Source organism: Lottia gigantea (assembly GCF_000327385.1).
Source record: "Lottia gigantea unplaced genomic scaffold LOTGIsca_203, whole genome shotgun sequence".
In the NCBI taxonomy this organism is placed as follows: Eukaryota; Metazoa; Mollusca; class Gastropoda; family Lottiidae; genus Lottia; species Lottia gigantea.
The window spans coordinates 25,777-38,374 of NW_008708420.1; positions in this window are offsets into that span (position 1 = coordinate 25,777).

Consider the following 12,598-nt stretch of genomic DNA (forward strand, 5'->3'; position numbering starts at 1 on the left):
CTAATTGTAGTAATGGAATTGGTCGGTTTACAATCCCTTTAAGTTAAGTTTTTAAAGATACACAGAAAAAGAAAAGTACATTGTAATCTGACGAGAGTTAATGATATAAACAGATTGGTAGTTTAACCACTGACTGAGATACATGATATAACCATTCAGCTGGTTAATCATTGATATACAACATACTTTAGAACAGTGGCGGTGCCAGCCTTCCGAGACTGGGGGTACAAATAGTGGGACAAACTGACGCAATGGAGGAACAACTATCGAATCTTCGTCTTATTACTGGATTGCCTTTACTTTATCACTAACAGTGGCGGTGCCAGCCTCCCGAGACTGGGGGTACAATTAGAGGACAGACTGACTCAAGGAGGGACAACTTACTGTCGAGGCTGAATTCAAATTCTATCGATGTGTCCTTGTCGCAAGCCTCTTATGAAGCGTTTGAGCGGGTTCTTCGAAGAAAAATTTATTTGGTGAATTCTGACACCTTTTGGGGCAAAAACTTGTAAAATTTGTTAAAAAATAAATTGAGGGTACAATTGGGGTGCAAACCAATTTTCTAGATGGGCAAATGCTGCGGATATTTCAGACAGCAAAACAGAAAAACTTTTATATTGTGGCAGTGTCTCGAGGAAAGACGACTCGCCTTTTTAACCTTTAAACGCGGATAATTCTGGACACACATGGATTTTAAGGCTCAAATTACGACAGTGAGCTGTGAACACTATTACTGATTGTCTTAGCAAAAAAAATTCCCGTTTCTGAGACGCAAAAAATGTTACATCTTTCAATAGCTGTCATTTATGAGAAAACATTTATGATTTGATTTTATCACACAAAGAAAAGTTGATTATTTTTGTTTAAATATTGAGAGAACAATGTCTATATATGCAAAGCTATATGTCAATACGGATTAACTCCAGGATCGAAATATTATCCGAATAATCTTCTTATCAGGATCATAATGTCGGGGTTAAGCGCAGATCAAAGACGCCAAGCGACCTAAGATTTCAATCAGTCTAAGTACTGAAATCGATAGGGCTAAGGGAGATATGAAACGAAAATCAATTATTCAAAAAGGCTACAGGAAACACAATAAATTGACTTTTATTTTTTGTGTTGATCTGTATACCTTTCTACCGGAAGTGCTTAGTATAAATATTAAAGTAACTGCATGTACCATAAGTATCTTCGAGCGGGATGTTGATAAACCCAGTGCGGAATGGACTCAAGTTTTCTAGAAAGATTTTTAAGTCATAAACATATAGCTTTTAATTTAAGTTTGGTTTTGAGGGGCCAAAATACCATAGCAATCACCAGTGATTTTGAAACACACTTAGAAGCGGTTTTCAATAATTCCTCAGTTCAATGGATATATCGTCTTATATAGAGATTCTATTCTTTAGTCATGACACCTGGTAAGTCTGATGAATATATACTCTTATTGACCAAGTTTGAGACTTTAAATTTCATGTCCATTCTACAAACTACGAACTATTTCTAAATACACATAACTGTTTAGCTTACTGACCACCGGTCAAGAGGTCAAAGTAATTTAGTTTTTTATGAGAAATCCCGTCACTATTTATTAGTATGATAGTTAAAACGGACTTTAATGGTAGATATTGAATATAAATAAGGTCCAAACTTAAAAGGATCATAAAGAAGTTTTCTAAATGTTTTACGTGTATCGGGGACACTAATAATCAATTTGAATCATTCCAAATATGTCTCCGATACACATAAAATATTTTAGAAAACCTCTTCACAATCCCTTAAAAAATGGGTTTTCTTGTGTTTTAGTGTCAAATCAAGCAAACTATTTGATTAATGGTGTTTCTAATGAATTATCATGTATTCTGAATCATATCATTATGTTCTTCTTGCATATAATTAGGAGTTTTAACCAATCATAAATGTACGTGTAAGTACAGTCTGGATAAACAAAAAAATAATATTTTTTGACCTCTCTTGATCGGTCACTCATTGGAATTCTGCTGATAATTACCTTCTAATTTAGGTAATTATGAATTAATTATTGACATGTGAGACAAACTGGTATTATACAAGTCATTAAAACACCTCTTCTTTCTATCTAAATAATTATTAGAATTTTCATTTTCATAATGAAAAATAAGGGAACCCATCTTTAAAGTAAAAAAAATAAATAATTAATGTCTTTTTCTCATTCTGCTTTGTTTCAAATCTTCTATTAAAAGAAACTACTCATCATATCTCGTGTTGCATTCATTATCACGTTCATCCATTATTAATTCGCTGGTGCCAAAAGTTTCCTGATATTCAAAGACCCGAGATAAGGTTTTATCTCAATGTTGAGTTTCCGATGACAAGACTTCTACATTGGAACTATTGTGAGTAATGGAATCAACCCGAGTTTTCACGGCTCTCTGGCGTCAGTCAGTCGTGTTTACTGTTCGTCTAAGAGATTAAAATTCCCCCCGAGGCCTGACTTTAGCTTTCGTCGTATCCATTTTATCCACTCGGTTTACTGACTTTATAGTTCTGTTTATGATAGTTGGTGATAAACGGAGTAGATCAACGTTTCCTATGATTTCAACTTTTCCAAATTAAAAATGTTTGTATTGTGGTGCGTTCAATGAATTGTCTGCTCTTCATAAGAAAAGATAAGATTTCGACATTTGCCTTCTGCTTCTTCGGAGGTGTGGAAAATCCTCGTAAAACAGGGGCAAGTTTTTCTGACCCTACTTAAAGGGACTGATGCGCCATTTTGTTGGGTTGGTTTAAGTCTTGATATATGTAAATAATCTTCAGAAGTACTAAAAATATCTCAAACTAGGAACTTCTTTTCCAATTTCTATAATTTGTATTTTTTATATGAGACAGAATCTCAAGAAAAGACGAGTCGCCTTTTTCACATTCCAAAGACAACCTTCTTGAACATTCCTCCGTTTATTGACACCGTCAGCCAAATCAAAGTCATGCCCTCGCCAACCCCTCTGTCATCAAACAGACCAATGTTCGAGAAGGTCGTCTTCAGACCCTAAATGAAGTAGCTAGGCTATATTAAAAATATTAAATTATTATTTTTTATTATTTATTTTTATGATTAAATATTCCGTAAAATATAATAAAATTCGTGCTTGGCTTGGAAAAGACAGACTTAGAAATTGACCAAGCATTGAGTAATATCATATAAAATACATTGTATTGATCGATTGTTATCTAAAATAAACTCAAACTGACGTTGATATTTTTGTCTTTATTAAAAGGCAATTATTTCTTATTATCGAAATGATTGATAATCTTTTGGTTGAAAATGTTAAATAAGATTAACTTTTCTGTAGAAATGTATATCGTTGTTATGGTAAATTTTGTGCAAATTTCGAGCGCTTTGGTTGTGAGAATTTTTTTAGCTTTGTTTAAAGAGATTGTTAAGAGTTTTTTGGAATTTTTTATGATTATAAGGGATACTGATGGCAATAATTTCCACCATTCCAATTTTTAGTCAAACGTCTGTGGTTCCTACTATGCCACTCTAACTAAGTGTTTTCACTAATCGCGAAATTATTATGCTTGAGTACATAAGGCCCTTTGCGATTAGTGATGTCATTAAAAGTTTAATTTTAGTGGAATTACAGGAAACACAGGACGGACAGGTGTCTGATCGAAAATGGAGCAAATTGATGCTATCATTGTCCCCGATACATATACAAAATTTAGAAAACCTCTTTACAATTTCTTTCAATAGAAATGAAATGGGGTATCGCTTTCTTCATTTCTGCACTTGCTTGGTGCGTTTCGCTGCATGATCTCTTTTCAGTACTTTTCATTCGTAAAAATGGTAGTCCCAGTATGACTTAATGCATGTATATTTAATAACACACATAAAGTTAAACGATGGTATAGGTAATTTGCATAAAATTCATAAAATATTTTTATTGTGTTCTCTTTGAAATGGTTAAATGGGATCAAATGACAAAAGTCTCAAACACCAGGAGTTTCCTTGCCCAAACAGTCGGCCTTTGTATAACAAAGGAGAAAATAAACTTTGAAAATGTTTGTTTGTTAAGAGTAAACGATCTTTCTATCTATAGCGACCAACTTTATTGAAATAAGTAATAGCGGCATATCGAGTTACTGCCCTTGTCAATCAATATTTATGTACAATGAATGGCCTGTTACCAATCTCCGGTCTAAAACAGTTATTATCTTGTCGCGGCCCTAACACTTTCGGGGTACACCTTTGCCTTTGATTCTTGAATTTAGGTGGAAAATTTTGTAATCTGTGTAAAAAAGTAAAATGAATTGGAGTTTTGGAGTTTTACGTCCTTCTTCTGTAGTCACTTCTGAATGTGTCTGTTATTTCCTTTTTAAAAGGACAGATTCGCCATTTTCGGCCGTTGATTTGGGTCTTGAATATATATAAATAGTCTTCCGAAGTACGGAAATTGCATAATTCCTTTAAAATTACTTCAAACTAGGAATTTCACTCACTATTTCTATAGATGTATTTTCTATATCTGACAATGTATCAAGAAAAGACGAGTCGTCAACAACAAGATTAAACTTTCTCGCTTTACAATACCACAATCTGATTAAAATGCAAATCCGAATACCTCATTTCGTGGTATTTTTTCTGTGGGTGACTTCACTTACCGTCCATGATCTGACAAGATTTTTATGCATCAACCAATCAAATGCTTTGTTCTTGTTCTTGGCAAAAAAGGAAGATCGAAACATCTTTATCTCCATTGAGAGAATGAATGACACGAAATTAGAACGAAAATTGTCAGATAGAAAAAGACATCTACAGAAATAGAAATCCTAGTTTGAGGTATATTTTGAATAAATTGTACAATTTTGGCACATTTCTAGTATTTACATATACTCAAGACCCAAATCAACTCCTATAAATGGCGAATCTGTCCCTTTAATACTTTTCTTAAAAAAGGAGAATATTTAAATGTTGCAGAAGGCAAGTGGGAATAACAAGATTGATGATGGTTTCAATATACACGCAATATTTACATAAATAATAGACAAGTAACTCAATTAAATGAGCTTCCTACATGCAGAGAAAGCAATTTGAATTTAACCTTTTTATGTTGAGAAACATTCATGACAGATTGTATGTGCAAACTTATTATTTAACGCAGCGTTTGTTTTTAAATGTATACTACCTCTTAGAATGGACATAGAATTTATAGTCTTAAAGATGGGTTATTTTTAGTGTCAAATTAAGCAAACTATTTGATTAATTGGTGTTTCTAATGAATTATCGTGTATTCTTATATGTTCTTATTGCATGTAATTAAGAGTTTGAACCAATCATAAAAGTCTATATATGTACAGACTGGATAAACAGAAAAATACTTTTTGACCTTTCTCTATCGGTCACTCATTGGTATTCTGCCGGTAATTCTCTTCTAATTTAGCTAATTATGAATTAATCATGGACATGTGAGACAAACTGGTATTTTTCATAAGAACACCTCTACTTTCTATTCATATAAGTATTAGCATTTTCATTTTCATAAATGAAGCGTTTTCCAATAATTATTTAGTTTAATGGATATATCGTCTTATATAGAGATTCTATTCTTTAGTCGTGGTATCTGGTATTATAACTGGAACCGGGCTCTATCGGGTGATGAAACAAATATTTAGATGACGGTATCCCTTTGTCAACCACAAAATTTGGAGAAAAAACTAATTTAAGTGTCCTCAGAATATTCTATTCCCTTGACATCATTATTCAAAGAATAGAGACACATATCTAATAAAATGTCTGCAAAAACCTATATAGAAATGCAAATCACCAGAGAAAAAACATAACCATTTATTGGCATATCTACGGTAACGAGAACCAGAGGCAATGCATTATTCTATTACAAAATAGAAAATAAATTTAATAATTTTGGACAGTTTCCTATCGATTTATAGGATACGTATGGCAATTTGCATGTTCTTGTTTCCGATATTCAAGTAATTTTGTCACGAGGATTTTGATGATGGAATGAATGGAAGACAGTCCATACCAAACTTGGAAACCAGTAGCGTATTTAGGGGGAAGGCACCTCAGGCCAATGAAAACTCTCTCGAAATGAAAATTAAGTACCCATAAATCTAGGGCCCTCCTGTCCTCCCCTCGCAGCGATAATAGTAAGGATTTGTAGGTGGAAGATGATAATAGTAATGATTTATAGGGGGAAGAGGGGTAATAGTAACGATTTTAGGGGAAAGAGGGGTAATAGTAACGATTTTAGGGGAAAGAGGGGTAATAGTAACGATTTTAGGAGAAAGAGGGGTAATCGTAAGGATTTATAGGGGGAAGAGGGGTAATAGTAATGCTTTTTAGGGGAAAGAAGGGTAATAGTAAGGATTTATAGGGGAAGGGGGTAATAGTAAAGGATTTAAGGGGGACAGTGCAATCGATTCAGAAAGAGGTAATAGAAAGACAAATGTTGAAAACCACTGGGCTAAGGGGCATACTTAACTACGTGTGGTTCTTACATAGATATGTTTCGCATGGGCTAGGGGGCAGCTAGCGAGTAAACAACATCCCTCTACGTTGTAATTCTCATAAAAATAGTTCTTTCTTTCCTTCTTTAAACGAGAGCTTTCCAGTGTGTATTTCTGCCTCAAGTGATCGAATATTATCAGTTGCTATGGTTTAAATTAAAGAGTATTAACATAAAGCGTCAAATAGTCTAGTAGATTATAAACTTCTACTTAGAATCGACCTCAAGTCAGAAATTATTGCTTTACTCTGCCATTTAATACACACTAATCTAATCGAGCTTCCACCCGCCATATTCCACAGTAAATTACGCTTGAATTTTATCAAATCAATTTTGGTCCATGGAGAATTTTCAGAATTTTCTGTTTTACCATTTAATGAAATTTACTTCGCCATTTCCTTAAACTATCAAATTGTACTGTTTTATTTTGAAACTTTCAAAAAATATTCCGTTTTAGAAGAAAATGTTTTCAATTTTGAAACTGGTGACCTTCAAAGAGGTTTTCTAAAATATCTATGTGTATCGGGGATGACGTGACCAATCATGAAGGGCCTTACGTGATAAAGTATATTTTACGATTAGTGACGTCATCGAACACTTAGTTTCAGTAAAAGGGGTGGAAGACGACACCGGGCCGACCCTCGCACAGGCAAAGGCATCTGAATTTTTCTAACCTTGAGGATTCGAACCCACGGCGCCTAATCGTCTAACAGACGACAAACTCGATATCGACTGAGCTATTCCATTCCGTCTGATTGAAAAATGGAATAGTGCAAATTGATGCAATCAGTGTCCCTGATTCACTTTTGGTTAGAAAATTTTGAAAAACTCTTTACTTTCTCTTTGGATCTTTCGCGTGCCCAGCCTGTAGCCTCGATTAATCCCCCCCCCCCCCCCCCCCAACCCCATTCAAACAGCAAGGGGAAACCGGGTTTCTAACCAAATTCCAAAAATCTGTCTTGTACATGTTTATCAGTTTTTCTTTCTCTTGGGAAATTGTTTATTTTTCTCTTTCTTAGATCATTTACTTTCTTGTCCTCATAAATAATGATTAAATAAGATCTCGATTTTTTTCGTCTGATTTACCATTTGATAAAAGATGAAAGATTCGCACGAAAACAAGATGGCGGAATTAAGTAACAGTCGGAATGAGAGACAAATACATATTTTTCTTCGCCTAGAATTTGTTTTTCTAGTTTTTCTGTGATAAGTTTAGGAAGTTGTCAGTTTTAGACCAAACATTTATCGGCATTCTTCTACCAGGCCTGTCATCATAGACCCCACATAGATCATTCTTATATTAGTTGCCATAGAAACACAACTAAAATGGCGTCGTTATCGCTTCAATCACAATCTCAAAGTTTCTTACCAGGGTTACAAAGTAGAATAGCTTATACAAAACTTATATTTTAAAGAAGATTTGTAACAAAGATTTCTTCCTTTGGAATTTTCCTATTTCGTCTGAAATAAGTCAAGTTATCAGCAGCGTTAACAAACATAGTTTCCATTCTATCCAAGAATTACATTAACGTTGGCCGTTTAGATTAAAGGGAGTGTGCCATCATTATTATCCATGTCATGCAGTATCACTATTTTGTAATAACGAATAAAGCCATTCAGCATAGACAATAAAATGAATCAATTTGCACCATTCCAATTTTCAATCAAACATCTGTGGTTCCTGCAATTCCAATAAGTGTTTGATGACGTCACTAATCTTAAAGGCCTTATGTGATAGAGAAGCATATTAATATAATATTACGATTAATGATGTCATAAAACACTTATATTTTGTTTAACTGCAGGAACCAAAGATGTCTGATCTAAAATTGGAATGGTGCAAATGGATGCTATCAGTGTCCCCGATACACAGAAAAAATTTAGAGAACCTCTTTACAATCCCTTGAATTGGAAGCATCCATACACAATAAACAGCGACGAAATTCCCAATGATACTTGGTTATCGTCAAAGTGTCAGTTTGTAGAAGATTTATCAGTATTTAATCTAAACATAATGTAGAGTTACCAGTCAGTTTTACAGGCAAATTGCAATAAAACGATGACACTAAACTGACATCTGACAAAAACCACCACTCGGTCATTATCTCAAACTTTCACAAGTTCACTGAAGTCTTAAATGAACCATCAATGAGGGGCAACATCAATTTTTTTGGATTAAAAATTCAGAAGCGCATCAGATCTGTAGATATAAAGATATAGAAGAGCATCAGAGCCACAATTATGACGATACAACAGATTTGATAGTTTCCAGGTAGAGATCTGTAAATTCAAAAGAACATCAGATCTGTAGATATACAGATATAAAAGAACATCAGATCTGTAGATATAAAAATATGAAAGAACATCAGATCTGTGGATATAAAGATATAAAAGAACATCAGATTTGCAGATATAAAGATATAAAAGAACATCATATGCGTGGAGACAGATTTGTGGATATAAAGATTCAGAAGAGCATCATATTATAGATAGAATAGATCAACCATTCGGATTGGCTTCAAACACAACTTAATCATTCACTGCTGTGCCCCAGACTTAAGTCGGTGCCTGAACGAACCCGACTCCAAGAGTTAAATTGTAATAAAATTGGAAGTAAATTGGTCGAGAATTATTGTTGAAAGAAAATAGGAGTTTTATATCAACATGATTGACAAGGCCTCTGGTTGCTATGATAATATCATCAAAGGTAACTAACAAGACGCCTAGCATTGCGTCTCTATAGTATCTATTTCAGACCATTACCACAGCATGATGCCTCTCAAATACGACGATTATTTTAAAAAGACTGGAATTGGAATTGGTGATTGTGTTCGATTGCCACATTAAGTCATTTTCTGCCAACTTAAAGATGACGCCCCAAATAGAGAATGTGTTTTTTTCTTAAAATCACCGTTCATTATTCATTCAACTCCTCGAAGTTCATGATATGATATGAATTTTTAAGATTTTAACGTTTACAGCGAAGATCAGATTCTACAAAACTCCACCCAGTCGCGAAGTCAACCGGAGTTGCCCTTAAAAGGTATATTACCTCTTAGGATGATCAAAAACAGAATCCCTCTATAATCCAATAAATCTATAAAACTAGGTAATAATTCATTAAACTAAGTCATTTTGAAACACACTTAGAAGCGTTTTTCAATAACTACTTAGTTCAATAGATATATCGTCTTATATAGAGATTCTATTCTTTAGTCATGACACCTGGTAAGTCTAACTGATGATTATATACTCTTATTGACCAAGTTTGAGACTTTAAATTTTACGTCCATTCTAAGAAGTAGTATACCGTTAAACATTTGAAAAGGTTAATCTGTATTAATTCTATATTTTCAGAATAAACAAAACTTACAATAAGAGTCAAAAATGTTTGATATTTTCAATATTTTAAATAAACAAAAAAACATATTTTCCTTTCAGAGATATAGAAGTCACTTCACGGTCGAAGACGTTTGAAAAAGTAAACAAATAGTCAAAATTTGATTAAAGACCCGTTTCTTCATGAATTTAATAGTATTTCAAAGTTAGCCTTTTGTGAAAATATCATATGAAAATACGCTTAATTTCAACATCAAATACGTGAGAAGTGTCGTTTTACGATTGTCGTAATACACACAAAAATGGTTGCATCATGGATTATGCGGTTTATTAATCCGATAAAAGAAATAGTTCTTGATAAATGACGACAAAGCATGCCTATTTTGAATAACTTTCAAATAATTGATGAAAAAGTTTGCATATTTATTCCTTAAATCTTAAATGAGTCGATTTTCGCTCTCATTTGGTTAATTATATCACCAATTACTGCATACAAAACTCCCATATTTACAAAGCGACGGTAGATTTGACGGTGAATATTTTATGTATGGTTTAAGTTAAATGAACGTTGGATGGCCTATTGTTGTTTGTCTATGAAATGGGTCAATTCTCTCCATGAAGCCCTCTAAATTAAGTTACGGTTAGTAACTATATTATTTAGTTAATTTTCTCAATTTTCCGGTGTATATTGCATACGAAGTTATATGCCCTTCAATGGAAGAGTGAAAAATTGTACCTAATGGTACTTCAGGATTAAAGGGACAGATGCGCCATTTTGGGCGGTTGATTGAATATATGTTAATAGTATTGAGAAGAACTAGAAATGTACAAAAATCGCATAATTCCTTCACGAATATTCTTTTCCTATTTCTAAAGCAGTGTCTCAAGAAAAGACGACTCGCCTTTCTAACTTTCATATAATTCTGGACACACGACGATGAGCTGTGAACACTATTACTTCATGATTAAATTTTTTCCATGATAAATTTCCGTGTTCTTTACTAAAGACCATAGTCATTGCCTCTATGAGGCGGTTTGTTCCATAAATATGATTGCCCGTGGTTCGATTGCGTTCACGTTTTGAGCATCTTGGTAGTTGATATACGGGGAAAACACTGCTGATTGTTTATGAGAGAAAAATTTAGTTTTTTGTTTGAAAATTGTCCTCTCGACACAACCTCTAAGGATATCTAAAGAATTTGTTGCGTACAAAACATTCTGCAATAAAAGCCACTTTAAAAAATGCCAGTAAATACCGCTGGCTTCAAACCGACTTGTATGTGATTAAAGTCAGTCAAAATTGGAGATAAGTTGGTGATTAGAGGAGAATTAGAATATTGTTTTACAGATCATACGGTTTATCGGGGTTTATATTATAATATTGGAGTTTTAGACAGACAGGCGGGCACCGTGGCTATATAATATTCATATTTTTATCATAGATAGTTTGTTTTCTGGTTTGTAATAGCTCTCGAATTGGGGTGGGGGCTGATGGCTGGTCGACAAGGTTATCATTTTAAATTACACCCCTCATATCAAGTGTTTTTCTTATTGTTCGTATTTTATTTCAAAGGGTTTCATTTCAGATGCTGACCCGTTATCTCGAGGTCGTGAATTTCTTTGTCTTTGTACAGTTTAAATAATACCACAGACGTCTCAAAATTGGAATGGTGCAAATTGATGCTGTCAGTTTCTCGAAAAACAATAATTTTTTTAGAAAACCTTTTTAAAATCCCTGTAATACCTTAGACACAAATAATATACCAGTGATGGAGTATGCCGAAGAAAAAAGCAAAACAATTGAGCCGGCAAAAACGGTATAGGGCAAGGTGACGTTATGTGGCCTTCACTCTACTCCGTCTTAATAAATGTCCTTTTGCTATCTTTAACCGATCACTGCACCCCAGACACAACCCTAATGCTGACTCTCTGGTAATTAATTTAGTCGAAAACTATAAAAATTTATAGCTAAGGATGGGCCTGAAGTCATAAATCTTTTACTGTTTAAGAAACACAACAGTCAAGAACGACTAGTAAGCCAAGACTATTAACTAAACTCTCTGTTTACCAGTATGTTTTGATTGAAAACAGAAGGGTCGTGTTTGTTTGATACGGCAACATAACAAGTCATTAACACCGTCGAATTTTTACTCTATTAACAATGTTTTCATATTTATGATGGAAAGTTGAGCGGTTGTAGAAAAACAAGTACGAATTTATAAAACATCGAAATTTAATGTATCATTTGGACTTTTTTTTGCCTGATTATTTCAATAAGAAAACTAATACATCTTATTAAAGAAACATCTTATTTGGTGCATTTATTTCATCTGCCAATTTATGATAAAGGCCCAGTTCACAGATGCTCGTGGTGTTTTAAATAGGGCGTGTATCATTTATATTCAGATTGGAATTCGATTAAATTTAATATTGGTCTATTAAGGCAATTATGGATCCGTAACAAGCAAGACGACTGTCAATCAAAAATCTCGTCCAAAGAATGGCAAAATCGGGAGTAAAAGTTATATAGAAGTGGAATCCTCCAAAGACAAGTACCATCAGGTGTTTCGAAAAGAGTGAATAAAACAACCGAACAAACAAAAAAACTTGTCACTAGAATTTTGATCGATGACTGTACAAAAACTTAATGTTAACACCATCGTAAGATACTGCCTATACGCATATACTAACAATGTTGAAAATTGATATGAAATTTCAAAAAATTTTCCCAAAATTTGATTTATTCCGAGAGT